The following is a 12987-nucleotide window of genomic DNA, read 5'->3' as shown; positions in this document are numbered from 1 at the left end:
GGTTTTCCCCATTGAGAATGATATTCACTGTAGGTTTTTCATAGATGGCTTTTATGATATTGAGGTATGTACCCTCTATCCCTATACTCTGAAGAGTTTGGATCAAGAAAGGATGCAGGACTTTGTCAAATGCTTTTTCTGCATCTATGGAGAGGATCATATGTTTCTTGTTCTTTCTTTTGTTAATGTATTGTATCACGTTGATTGATTTTCAGATGATGTACCAACCTTGCAGCCCAGGGATAAATCCCACTTGGTTGTGGTGAATAATCATTTTAATGTACTGTTGGATCCTATTAGCTAGTACTATGGTGAGAATTTTTGCATCCATATTCATCAAGGATATTGGTCTGTAATTCTCCTTTTTGATGGGGTCTTTGTCTGTTTTTGGGATCAAGGTAATGGTGGCCCCCTAAAATTAGTTGGATGTTTTCCTTCCATTCCTATTTTTTGGAACAGTTTCAGAAGAATAGGTATTTATTAATTCTTCTTTATATGTCTGGCAGAATTCCCTGGGAAACCATCTGGCCCTGGGCTTTTGTTTGTTGGGAGATTTTTGATGACTGCTTCAAATTCCTTAGTGGTTATAGGACTGTTCAGGTTTTCTATTTCTCCCTGGTTCAATTTTTGTAGTTGATACATCTCTAGGAATGCACCCATTTCTTCCAGGTTATCTAATTTGCTGGCATAGAGTTGCTCATATATTTTTATAATTGCTTGTATTTCTTTGTGGTTGGTTGTGATCTCTGCACTTTCATTCATCATGTTGTTGATTTGGGTCATTTCTCTTTTCTTTTTGATAAGTCTGCCCAGGGGATTATCAATCTTGTTAATTCTTTCAAAGAACCAGGTCCTAGTTTCGTTGATCTGTTCTACTGCTCTTTTGGTTTCTATTTCATTGATTTCCGCTCTGATTTTTATTATTTCTCTTCTCCTGCTGGGTTTAGGCTTTATTTGCTGTTTTTTCTCTAGCTCCTCTGGGTGTAGGGTTAGGTTGTGTATTTGAGACCTTTCTTGTTTCTTGAGAATGGCTTGTATTGCTATATACTTTCCTCTTAGGACTGCCTTTGCTGTAACCCAAAGAATTTGAACTGTTGTGTTTTCATTTTCATTGGTTTCCATGAATTTTTTTTAATTCTTCTTTAATTTCCTGGTTGATCCATTTATTATTTAGTAGGATGCTCTTTAGCCTCCATGTATTTGAGTTCCTTCCGACTTTCCTCTTGTGATTGAGTTCTAGTTTCAAAACATCGTGGTCTGAAAATATGCAGGGAATAATCCCAATTTTTGGTACAAGTTGATACCTGATTTGTGAACTAGGATGTGATCAATTCTGGAGAATGTGCCATGGGCACTAGAGAAGAATGTGTATTCCGTTGCTTTGGGATGGAATGTTCTGAATATGTCTGTGAAGTCCATTTGGTCCAGTGTTTCATTTAAAGTCTTTATTTCCTTGTTGATCTTTTGCTTAGATGATCTGTCCATTTTAGTCAGGGGCGTGTTAATGTCCCCCACTATTATTGTATTGTTGTCAATGTTTTTCTTTGCTTTTGTTGTTAATTGCCTTATATAATAGGCTGCTCCCTTGTTAGAGGCATAGATATTTACAATTGTTAGATCTTCTTGTTGGATAGACCCTTTAAGTAGGATATAGTGTCCTTCTTCATCTCTTATTACAGTCTTTGTTTTAAAATCTAATTTGTCTGATATAAGGATTGCCACCCCAGCTTTCTGTTGGTGTCCATTAGCATGGTAAATGGTTTTCCACCCCCTCACTTTCAATCTGGGGGTGCCTTTGGTTCTAAAATGAGTCTCTTGCAGACAGCATATGGATGGGTCTTGTTTTTTAATCCAATCTGATAGCCTGTGTCTTTTGATTGGGGCATTTAGCCCACTTACATTCAGGGTAACTATTGAAAGGTATTAATTTAGTGGCATTGTCCTTCATATTTCTTGGAGGGCTGGTTTCGTGTTTCCAAATTCCTTTAGTTTTTGTTTGTCCTGGAAGTTTTTTTATCTCTCCTTCTATTTTCAATGACAGCCTGGCTGGATATAGTATTCTTGGCTGCTTATTTTTTTCATTTAGTGCTCTGAAGATCTCATGTCAGTCCTTTCTGGCCTGCCAGGTCTCTGTGGATAGGTCTTTTGCCAATCTAATGTTTCTGCCATTGTAGGTTACATATCTCTTCTCCTGAGCTGCTTTCAGGATTTTCTCTTTGTCTCTGAGACTCGTAAGTTTTACTATTGGATGTCGGGGTGTTGACATATTTTTATTGATTTTGAGAGGGATTCCCTGTGCCTCCTGGATTTTGTTGCCTCTGTCCTTCCCCACATTAGGGAGGTTCTCTGCAATTATTTGCTCCAATATACCTTCTGCCCCTCTCTCGCTTTCTTGTTCTTCTGGGATCCCAATTATTCTAACGTTGTTTCGTCTTATTGTATCGTTTATCTCTCGAATTCTGCCCACGTGATCCTGTCGTTGGTTATCTCTTTTTCTCAGGCTCTTTATTTTCCATCATTTGGTCTTCTATATCGCTGATTCTCTCTTCTGCTTCATTTATCCCAGCAGTTAGTGCCCCCATTTGTTATTGCACCTCAATAATAGCTTTTTTGATTTTGACTTGGTTAGGTTTTAGTTCTTTTATTTCTCCAGAAAGGGTTTCTCTAATAACTTCCATGCTTTATTCAAGCCCAGTTAGTATCTTTAAAGTCATGATTCTGGACTCTAGGTCCGATATCATACTAATGTCAGTATTCAGTGTGTTCCTGGCAGACGGAACTACCTCTTGTTCTTTTTGCTGAAGTGATTTTTTTCATCTTGTCATTTTGTCCAGAGGAGAAAAGATGAATGAGAGAACAGAATGCTAACAGGTTAACAATGTCCCCAGCAATTATACTCTATACAAATCAGAAAAGTCCTGAAACCAGGTGACAAGAAAGGGAAAGAAAGAAAAAAGGAAGAGGAATGAAAGAGGAAAAAAGAAAAGATAAAAACAAAGAGAACAGAACGAAAAAACAGAATATGATCAAATATGATCAGGCTAGTGCATAGATCAGTGCCACACACTAGGTTTTGGGCGTATTTTGGTCTGTTAGAAGAAAGTGCCTGCTAAAATTTTAAAGGAAGAAAGACTTATGTTTGTACAAAATAAGAGTTGATAAAATGAAGGGACAGAAGATGACTGTAAAGATGAAAATTATATAAGATTTTATAAAAGAATTCATAAGATAAGAAGTTGTTTGAAGAAAGAATGATGATTTAAAAAAAAAGAAAAAAGAAAAGAAGAAAAAAAGGGAGAGAACGTGATCAGGCAGGAGACTAGAACAAAGCCATACACTAGTGATCTAGAATATATTTTTATCTGTTAGAAGAAACTGTACCTAAAAATTTTAAAGAGAGAACTACTTATATATATATGCCAAAAATAAGTGTAACTAGTATGAAGGGATAAAGTATGACTCGAAAAATGAAAAATAAAAAAATATTTTTTAAAAAAGGGATTGATAAGATGTTGGTTGAAAAAGGGAAAATGAAAAATTAAAAAAAAAACAGTTAAAAAATTAACTTTGAAAACCTAATAAATCATGGTAAAAAAGCCATGAATTCTATGTGCAGTATTCCCCTAGCGCTGGAATTCTTCCATTCTCCTTGATCGGTATAATTGGTCTTGGCTTGCTGGCTGTTCCTGCTGATCTTCTGCGGGAGGGGCCTGTTGCTGTGGTTCCCAAATGTCTTTGCGGGAGGCGGAATTGCCCCGCCCTTGTGAGTCCAGGCCAAGCAAGGTGCTGGAGATTGCTCTCAGGAGCTTTCGTTCCCTGCAAGCTCTCGGTACAGCTTTGCAAGACCAGGGTGAAAATGGTGGCCTCCCAATCTCCGCCCGGAGGAGCTGAGAACTCGGGGCCCCGCTTCTCAGTGTGTCCCCAGAGAAAAGCAGTCACTTTTTCCCCGGTCTCCGGCCACACTCGGTGCTCACCCGGCCTGTGACCTAGCATTTCTATCTCTGGCACCGGACCCCAAGTGGAGTCTCCAAACCCAGCAGATCTGTGCGGTGCACTCCCGCGCCACTCCTCCCGGGGTAGGAAGGGGAGTCTCCCCAGCTCTGCCGCTTGTTGGGTCCATGCTGGAGGAGCCGTCGCCCGACAGGGCCGCGGATCACAGTTTAGGGCGACCCCGAGCTGAGAGCCCGCGCCTTGGCTCCGTCTCTGCAGCCGGCTTCCCCGCTCTGATACCTGGGAGCTCTGCCACACTCAGGTAGCCCTGGTCTTTCTGTGACCCCGAGGGTCCTGAGATCACACTGTCCCACGAGGGTTCCACCCCCCGCTTAGCCACTGGAGCAACGTCCCTCTGCAGAACCGACTTCTAAATGTTCCGATTTTGTACTCCGCGGCTCTAGCACTTGCCAGAAGCGGCAGAGGCCCCCTCCCCTGCCGTTTATCCTCCCGAATATCACATCGGATTCACTTCTCCGCATGTCCTACCTTCCAGTAAGTGGTCCCTTCTCTGTTCAGAGAGTTGTTGCACTCTCTTTTGTGATCTCCTGTTGAGTTCCTAGGTGTTCAGAATGGTTTGATCCCTATTCAGGTGGATTCCTGAGACCAGACGAAATCCAGGTCTCCTACTCCTTCGCCATCTTGCTCCGCCTCCTAACCCCCCACCCCCCGCCCGGTCTTTCCTTTTCTTGTAGTGTCCTTCTCTTATTTTGGTAACAGGATAATGCTGGCTTCATAAAATGAGTTTGGACGTATGCCCTCCTCTCCTATTTTTTAAAGAGTCTGAGAAAGGTTGGTATTAAGTCTTCTACTATCTGGTTGAACTCCTCAGTGAAGCTGTCTTGTCTTGGATATTTGTTTATATGTTGGGGTTTTTAATTATCGAATCAATCTTTTTACTAGTGATCAGAGTGTTCAGATATTTTTCCTTCACAGTTCAGTCTTTCTAGGTTGCTGGTAGGAACTTACCCATTTCTTCCAGTGTATTGGCCTCTTTTCTCCTAGGACTCTCTTATGATCCTTTGTATTTCTGTGGTATTCATTGTCATGGCTCATCTTTCTTTCTTTTTTTTTAAGTTTTTCACATTTTAAAAATTTTAAATTCAATTAGTCAAGGTATAGTACATCATTAGTTTTTGATGTAATGTTCAATGATTCATTAGTTGAGTATAACACCCAGTGCTCATCACCACACTTGCCCTCGAATGCTCATAACCCAGTTACCCCATTCCCCCACCACCTCCCTTCCTGCAACCCTCAGTTAGTTTCCCAGAGTCAGGAGTCTCGGATGGTTTGTCCCCCCCCTCTGATTTTTTTCCTGTTCTGGTTTCCCTCCTTGTCCCTATGATCCTCTGTGCTATTGCTTACCTTCCACATAGGAGTGAAACCATATGATAATTGTCTTTCTCTGCTTGACTTATTTCACCCAGCATAACACCCTCCAGTTCCATCCATGTCGATGCAAATGGTAGATATTCATCTTTTCTGATGGCTGAGTAATATTCCATTGTGTATATGAACCACATCTTCTTGATCCATTCCTCTGTTGAAGGGCATCTCGGCTTTTTCCACAGTTTGGCTATTGTGGACATTGCTGCTATGAACATTGGGGTTCAGGTGACCCTTCTCTTCACTACCTCTGTGTTTATGGGGTAAATATCCAGTAGTGCAGTTGCTGGGTCATAGGGTATCTCTATTTATAACGTCTTGAGGAAACTCTATACTGTTTTCCAGTGTGGCTGCACTCGCTTGCATTCCCACCAACAGTGTAAGAGGGTTCCCTTTCTCCACATCCTTGCCAACATTTTTTGTTCCTTGTCTTGTTAATTTTAGTCATTCTAACTGGTGTAAGTTGGTATCTCATGGTGGTTTTGATTTGTACTTCCCTGATGGCAAGTGATGTAGAGCATTTTTTCATGTGTCTCTTAGCCATTTGTATGTCTTATTTGGAGAAGTGTCTGTTGGTGTCTTCTGCCCATTTCTTGACTGGATTATTTGTTTCTTGGGTGGTGAGCTTGATAAGTTCTTTATATAGATTTTAGATAGCAGCTCTTTATCCAAAATGTCATTTGCAAATATCTTCTCCCATTCTGTTGGTTGTCTTTTGGTTTTGTTGACTGTTTCCTTTGCTGTGCAGAAGCTTTTTATCCCAATGAAGTCCCAAGAGTTAATTTTTGCCTTTGATTCCCTTGCCCTTGGAGACAGTGTCTTGCAAGAAGTTGCTGCGTCCGAGGTCTAAGAGGCTGCTGCCTGTGCTCTCCCCTATGATTTTGATGTGAGACAGGAACCCATCATTTTTCTTTCCTGATTGTATTTGAGCCCTCTCTTTATTTTCCTTCTTTGTTTTATTTTATTATGTTATGTTAATCACCCTACAATACATCAGCAGTTTTTGATGCAGTGTAAAAGCCCCAAATTAGTAGCAAAAAGGAAATAACAAAGAGGAATGTGAAAATAAATCTAATGGAGACTAAAAGGACAAAAGATCAATTAAAAGAAGAGTTGCCTATTTGGAAAGATAAACAAAACTCTCTCTCGATGAGTCTAGCTAAAAGTTTGTCAGTTTTGTTGACAAAACTGTTGTCAGGCTGCCGCCTCCTACTTTTCATCATCTACATGTTCATGAGCCTCATTTCTTCCCATGGCCTCTGGGGTATTGCCCTCCCTCCATCTGGCCCTCCTCCTCTTCCCTGTGCAACCCGATGCCAGGGTAGCCTTCTCGAGAGTCAGCTCTGGCCATGTCAGCCCCTGGATGGAACAGTTCCATGGATCCCCTGTGAGGCGAGGACGATGCCCTGCCCTGGAAGGGGCCTGCAGATCCCCAATCAGGAGAACCACATCTCCATTTTCAGCCTGGCCTGCCCTCCCCTAAGTCTTCCTCAGGGAAGCTCTCCCCACTTCCTGAGCTGACAGCTCTTAAATTAAAAATGAATATTTTGTTACATTTCTCAGTGCCTTAGCTCACCCTTGGCATGTCTTTCAAAACTGTTAGTGGGTTTTCAGCAGTCCCGGAAGGCTGTTTGCACAAGGAGGGGATGACCTGGGAGGGTAAGCCTTACCCCCACCTCCCTCAGCATGTCCCTGAGCCCTGGAGCCATCTGTCCCACGGAGGGATGAGGGACCCGAGCCAGCCCATCCTGAGCCCAGGCTCTGTGTCAGCTGTGTAGACTGATGTTTGCCAGGAGTGGTGGGTAGCTGGCACAGGCCAGGAGCAAGCGGTTTCTCCTTCTCATTCCTCCACACCCCTCCCTCCCAGAGGTAGCTCCGAGCAGCCTCCAAACCTTGCATCTCGAAATCCCTTGACCTGTGCCTCCTGCCTTCAGCTGGTGAACTTGGTGGTTTCCCATTGCTTCTGCCTCCCATACCGGCTCCCAGGGCGGGTCCTGGATCAGGGGAGTGGTCACACCGTTGTCTGTGGTTAGTCCTCTTCCTGTCCCGCACTGAGCCTTCCCACCTTTGAGTCTTCCATGTATGGGCTTGGAAGCAAGCCCATCCACATGGAACCTATTTGCCCCATGGATCCAGGTAATGACCATTGAATTAGAGATCCAGGATATGTCACAAACCTGCTCTGAAACCTGTCCCACACTCTGTGACCATCTCACACTAAAATAGAAAGAGTAATAGCTTCCTGGACTGGGAAGTTGCATCTGTCTCTACTTAAACTCTTGAATGCATAGGTGCCGAGCCTGGACAGAAAGGGACCATGGCTCCCGTGGGCTAGGATCAACAGGTAAAGGATAAGAACTCTGAAATTTGAATTCGAGGCACAGAGTGAATAATGATTTTAGAGTAAGTACTCCCAAGTAGGGCCTATGAACTTTGCACAGCGAAAGCTATTTGAAAGTTAACTTTCAAATAGTTAACTGAAAGAAAAACCTTTTATTTTAATTTTTAATTTTAATTCCAGTAGAGCTAACATACACTGTTATTTTAGTTTCAGGTGTATAATTGACGGATTCAGTAATTCTATACATTCCTCAGTGCTCATCAGGAAAATTGCTCTTAATCCCCTTCATCTGTTTCACTCATCCCTCCATCTACCTGCATCTACCTCAATGGGTCACCATCCATTTGTTCTCTATTTTTAAGAACCTGTATTTTGGTTTGTCTCTTTTTTCTCCTTTATTTAAGTATGTTTCTTAAATTCTGCATAAGAGTGACATCATATGCTATTTTTTTCTCTGACTGATTTCACTTAGAATAAAACCCTCTAGCTCTATCCGTGTGGCTACAAATGGCAGGATCCCATTCTTTAAATGGCTGAGTAGTATTCCACTGTGTGTGTGTGTGTGTGTACACACATCTCTCACCTATTTATCAGTTTATCAACAGACACTTGAGTTGCTTCCAGATTGTGATATTGTAAATAATGTTGCAAGAAACATAGGGGTGCATGTATCCTTTGGAGTTATTGTGTTCATATTCTTTAGGTAAACACCCAGTAGTGTAAACGCTGGATCATAGGGTAGCTCTGTTTTTAACATCTTGAGGAACCTCCGTACCCTTTTCCAGAGTGACTGCACCAGTTTGCATTCCCATCCACAGTGCACGAGGCTTCCCCTTTATCCGCATCCTCCCAACACCTGTTGATTCTTGTGCTGTTGAAGTTGCCCATTCTGACAGTATGAGGTAATATCTCATTGTACTATTGATTTGCATTTTCCTGATGATGGGTGATAATGAGCAACTTTTCATGTGACTGTTGGCCATCTGTATTTCTTTGGAGAAATATCTGTTCATTTTTCTGCCTATTTTTTAACTGGATTAATTGGTTGTGGGGTGTTGAGTTGTATCAGTTCTCTATATATTGGACACTATCCCTTTATTGCCTATGATGTTTGCAAATACCTTCTCCCTTTCAGTAGGTTGTCTTATTATTACTACTTTTTCATTGTTCTTCTGCTGTGAGGAAACTTTTAATTTTGATGTAGTCCCAATAGTTTATATTTGCTTTGGTTTCCTTTGCCTCAGGAGACAGTCTAGAAAAATGTTGCTATGGTCCATAACAAGAAGTTACAGTCTGTGCCCTTTTGTAGGATTTTTATGGTTTCAGGTCTCACATTGAGGTCTTGAAACTGTTTTGAGTTTTTTTGTCTGTATGGTGTAAGAAAGTGGTCTAATTCCATTCTTTTGTGCATAGCTGTCCAGATTTCCCAACACCTTTTGCTGTAGAGACTGTCCTTTTGCCTTTCGATATTCTTGCCTGCTTTGTGGAAGATTAACTGACCACATAACTGTGGGTTTATATCTGAGCTTTCTGTCCTTTTCCCATGGTCACAGTGTCTATTTTTGTGCCAGGACCATACTTTTAGGAAGACTACAGCTTGTAGTATCTCTTGAAATCTGGAATTGTGACTCTTCCAGCTTTGTTTTTATTTTTTAGGATTGCCTTAGCTGTCCAGTATCTTATGTGGTTCCATCCAAATTTTTAGATTGCTTTTTGAGTTCTCTTTGTTTAACTTATAGTATATCATTAGTTTCAGATGTAGTGTTCAATAATATATCAGTTGTGTATGACACCCAGTGCTCATTCCTTCACATACTCTCCTTAATGGCCATCACCCAGTTAGCCCATCTCCCCATCCCCCTCCCTTCCCGCAACCATCGGTTTGTTTCTATAGTTAGGAGTCTCTCATGGTTTTTCTCCCTCTCTGATGACATCCCATTCAGTTTTCCCTCTCTTCCCCCATGATCCTCTGTGCTGTTTCTTGTATTTCCCATATGAGCGAAACCATATGACAATTGTCTTTCTCGGATAGACTTATTTTGCTCAGCATAATACGCTCCAGTTCCATCCAGGTTGATGTGATGGCAGGTTTTCATCCTTTCCGATGGCTGAATAATATTCCATCATAGATATACACCACACCTTCTTATCCATTCATCTCTCCGTGGACATCTGGGCCCTTTCCATGTTTCGGCTATAGTGGATATTGCTGCTGTGAACGCTGGGGGGGGCAGGTGCCACTACTTTCTTCTAAACCTGTATTTTTTGGGTAAATATCCAAGTAGTGCAATTGCTGGGCCATAGTATAGCTCTATTTTTAACTTCTTGAAGAAACTTGATACCATTTTACAGACTGGCTGTACAAGATTGCATTCCCAACAGCAGTGTAAGAGGGTTCCCGTTTCTATGCATCTTCGCCAACATTTGTTGTTCACTGACTTGTTAATTGTAGCCATTTTAACTGGTGTAAGGTGGTATCTCATTGTGGTTTTGATTGTACTTCCCTGATGGCTAGTGATGTTGAGCACTTTTTCGGGTGTTTGTTGGTCGGTTGTAAGTCATCTTGGAGAAAGGTGTGTTCATGTTTACACACATGTCTTGAGCTAGGGTTATGGAGTGGGCCCAGTGCGTGGAAGATATGATCTGTTGAGGTGTAGAGATCACAGAGGTCTGATATGAGGGCTAGAATTAGGGAGATATCAGGCTCTGGGTTTCTATTCAGTACTGTATTAAATTATATCTAAGCAGGGAATGGCTCAAGATTTCATCCAGGTTTCTCTTGCTCTAAATCATTTCTGGATTTCCAAGATGCATGATTTCACACGTTGTTGAAGGATGAGTCCTCTGGTATTCCTCACATATCCCCATCCCTGCGGCTTGGGAGACAGGCCTCTGGGGGTGGTCCTTTAAGAACCCAACATAGAGTTAGTGTTAGGGCCCAAGAAGTTGGATGGTCTAATCTGCCAACTTTGTGGTGGGCTGCTCTGTGGCCGTGGGTGAGGGTGAGTGTCAGGCTCAGGATAGACGGCCAGGGGACTGACGAAAGTGCAGGTTTACTGGGATGGGCTGAGGGGGGCCTTCATATTTCTCCTGCTCTGAATCGTTCCTGGTGTTCCAAATGGCATGGGTTCATTTGCCGCCTTCCTGCAAACACTGAGCCTGACAATCACTGTGACCCATGACCTCAACTCCGTCTGCGTCCCCTGGTATTGGTTAGGTTTCCCCAGTCCAAGGGGCTAAGGAGTCAGGCCTCTGGGACAGACTCCTCAGAACCCAACCCTCAGTTAGGGTTAGGGCACAGGGGCATGGCAGCTCTGAACTGCCATGTGGCGAGCTTCTCGGGGGTCTGATTTGTGGGCGTGGGTCAGGGTGAGTGTCAGGCTCAGGGTTTTCAGCTAGGGTGCCACTGAAAGTGGGGGTTCACTGGGATGCATTGCCGAATTCTCCTAGTCGGAATCCATTCTGGATTTCTGAATGCTGCAGTTTCCTTCTGGGTTGCAGGCTGAGTTCTGTTATTGTTTGTTATCCCTAATCCATGGCGGCATTGGTGCCAGGCTTCTGGGAACATAACCTTCAGAAGCCTATCTAGGGTTAGTGTTAGGCACAAGAAGCATGGCTGGCCAGATCTGCTGGGGCTATGGGGAGCTTCTCGGGGGGCTGAGTTGAGGGCATGGGTCAGGGTGAGAATCAGAATCAGCATTTGGAACCAGAGGGCCAGTGAATGTGGGGGATCAATGGGATGGGCATGAAAATTTCCCCTGGTCTGAAGCATTTTGGGAGTTAGAAATGGCTCGGTTTCCCTGTCAATGGCTGACTAAGTTCCCTGGTATTGCTCTGGTGAACCCAATCCCCAGGAATTTGGAACCAGACCTCTGATTACAGACTCCTATTAATCAAACTAGGTTTAGGGCATGGGGCATGGCAGGCCCGATCTGCCTGCACTATGGCAAACTTTCCAGGGGGCTGAGTTGAGTGCATGGGTCAGGGTGAGTGTCAGTCTCAGTGTATAGTGGTCAGGATACTTTGAAAGTCAGGGTTCGCTGGGATGGACATGCAGATTTCTCCTGCTTTGAATCCTTTCCAGGGTACCAAATGGTGTGGTTTCCTTCTGGATGGCATGCTGATTCTTCCAGTATTGCTCAAATGTCACCTCTATGGGACTTTGGAGCCAGGCCTCTGGGGACAGAACCCTCAGAAGCCAGCTTAGGCTTTGGTTTAGGGCTTTGTGTCTTGGCAGCCCCAATCTGCCAACACTGTTGGGAGCTTCCATGGGGCTGAGTTGAGGGCATGGGTCAGGGTGTGTGTCCGGCTCAGGCTTGCTGCCAAGGGGCCACTGAAATTAGGGGTTCGTTGGGATGGCCATTCAGGGTTCTCTTCTTTTCAGTCCTTTCCAGACTTCCTAATGGCAGGGTTTCCTACTAGGTGGCAGCCTGAGTTTTCTGGCATTGCTTTGTGACCCCAATCCATGGGGATTTGGAGCCAGTCTTCTGGGGAGAGACACATCAGTCCCTATTCTAGGGTTATGGTTAGGGTCTATGGGCATGCAGGTCTGATTAGCCATTGCTGTGGTGATCTTTCTGTGGGGTTGAGTTGAGGTCGTGGGTCAGGGTGATTGTCAGGCTCAGTGTTTGTGGGTAGGGAACTAATGAAAGTGGGGATTCGTTGGGATGGCATGCAGATTTCTTCTACTCTGAATCATTTCTGGGGTTTCAAATGCCACCAGTTTGTACTGAAGGGCATGCTGAGACCTCTGGGATTGCTCTGTTTTCCCGAATCCCTGGGGCTTTGGAGCCAGGCCTCTAGGGACAAACCCCTCAGAAGAAAACCTAGGGTTAGGGTTAGGGCCCAGGTGCCAGCAGGCCAGATCTGCCTGCGCTGGGCAGAGCTTCCTGGGGGTCTGAGTTGAGAGAGTTGATCACTGTGTGTGTCAGGCTCAGAGTTTGTGGCCAGAGGGCCACCAAATATGAGGGTTCGATGGGATGGGCTTGAACAGTTCTCAGCTCTGAGTCCTTTATGGAGTTCCAAAAGGCAAGGTTTCTTTTTGATGGTTAGCTGAATCCGCTGGTATTGCTCAGGTGACCCCAATACCTAGGGTTTTGTAGCCAGACATCTGGGGATAGACCCATCAGAACCCAATCTAGGGTTAGGGTTAGGGCCTTGAGGCATAGTTCTCTTGATATGCCAGCAATGTGGAAAGTTTCCCAATGGGCTGGGTTGAGAGCCTGGGGCACGGTGAGGGTCAGCCTTAGGGTCTGCGGGAAGGGTGC

The sequence above is a fragment of the Eumetopias jubatus genome, unplaced genomic scaffold, assembly GCF_037043125.1.
Source record: "Eumetopias jubatus isolate StellerSeaLion01/CBP00866 unplaced genomic scaffold, mEumJub1_p1.0 scaffold_119, whole genome shotgun sequence".
NCBI classification, from domain to species: domain Eukaryota; kingdom Metazoa; phylum Chordata; class Mammalia; order Carnivora; family Otariidae; genus Eumetopias; species Eumetopias jubatus.
Note: the sequence above shows the minus strand (reverse complement) of the source record.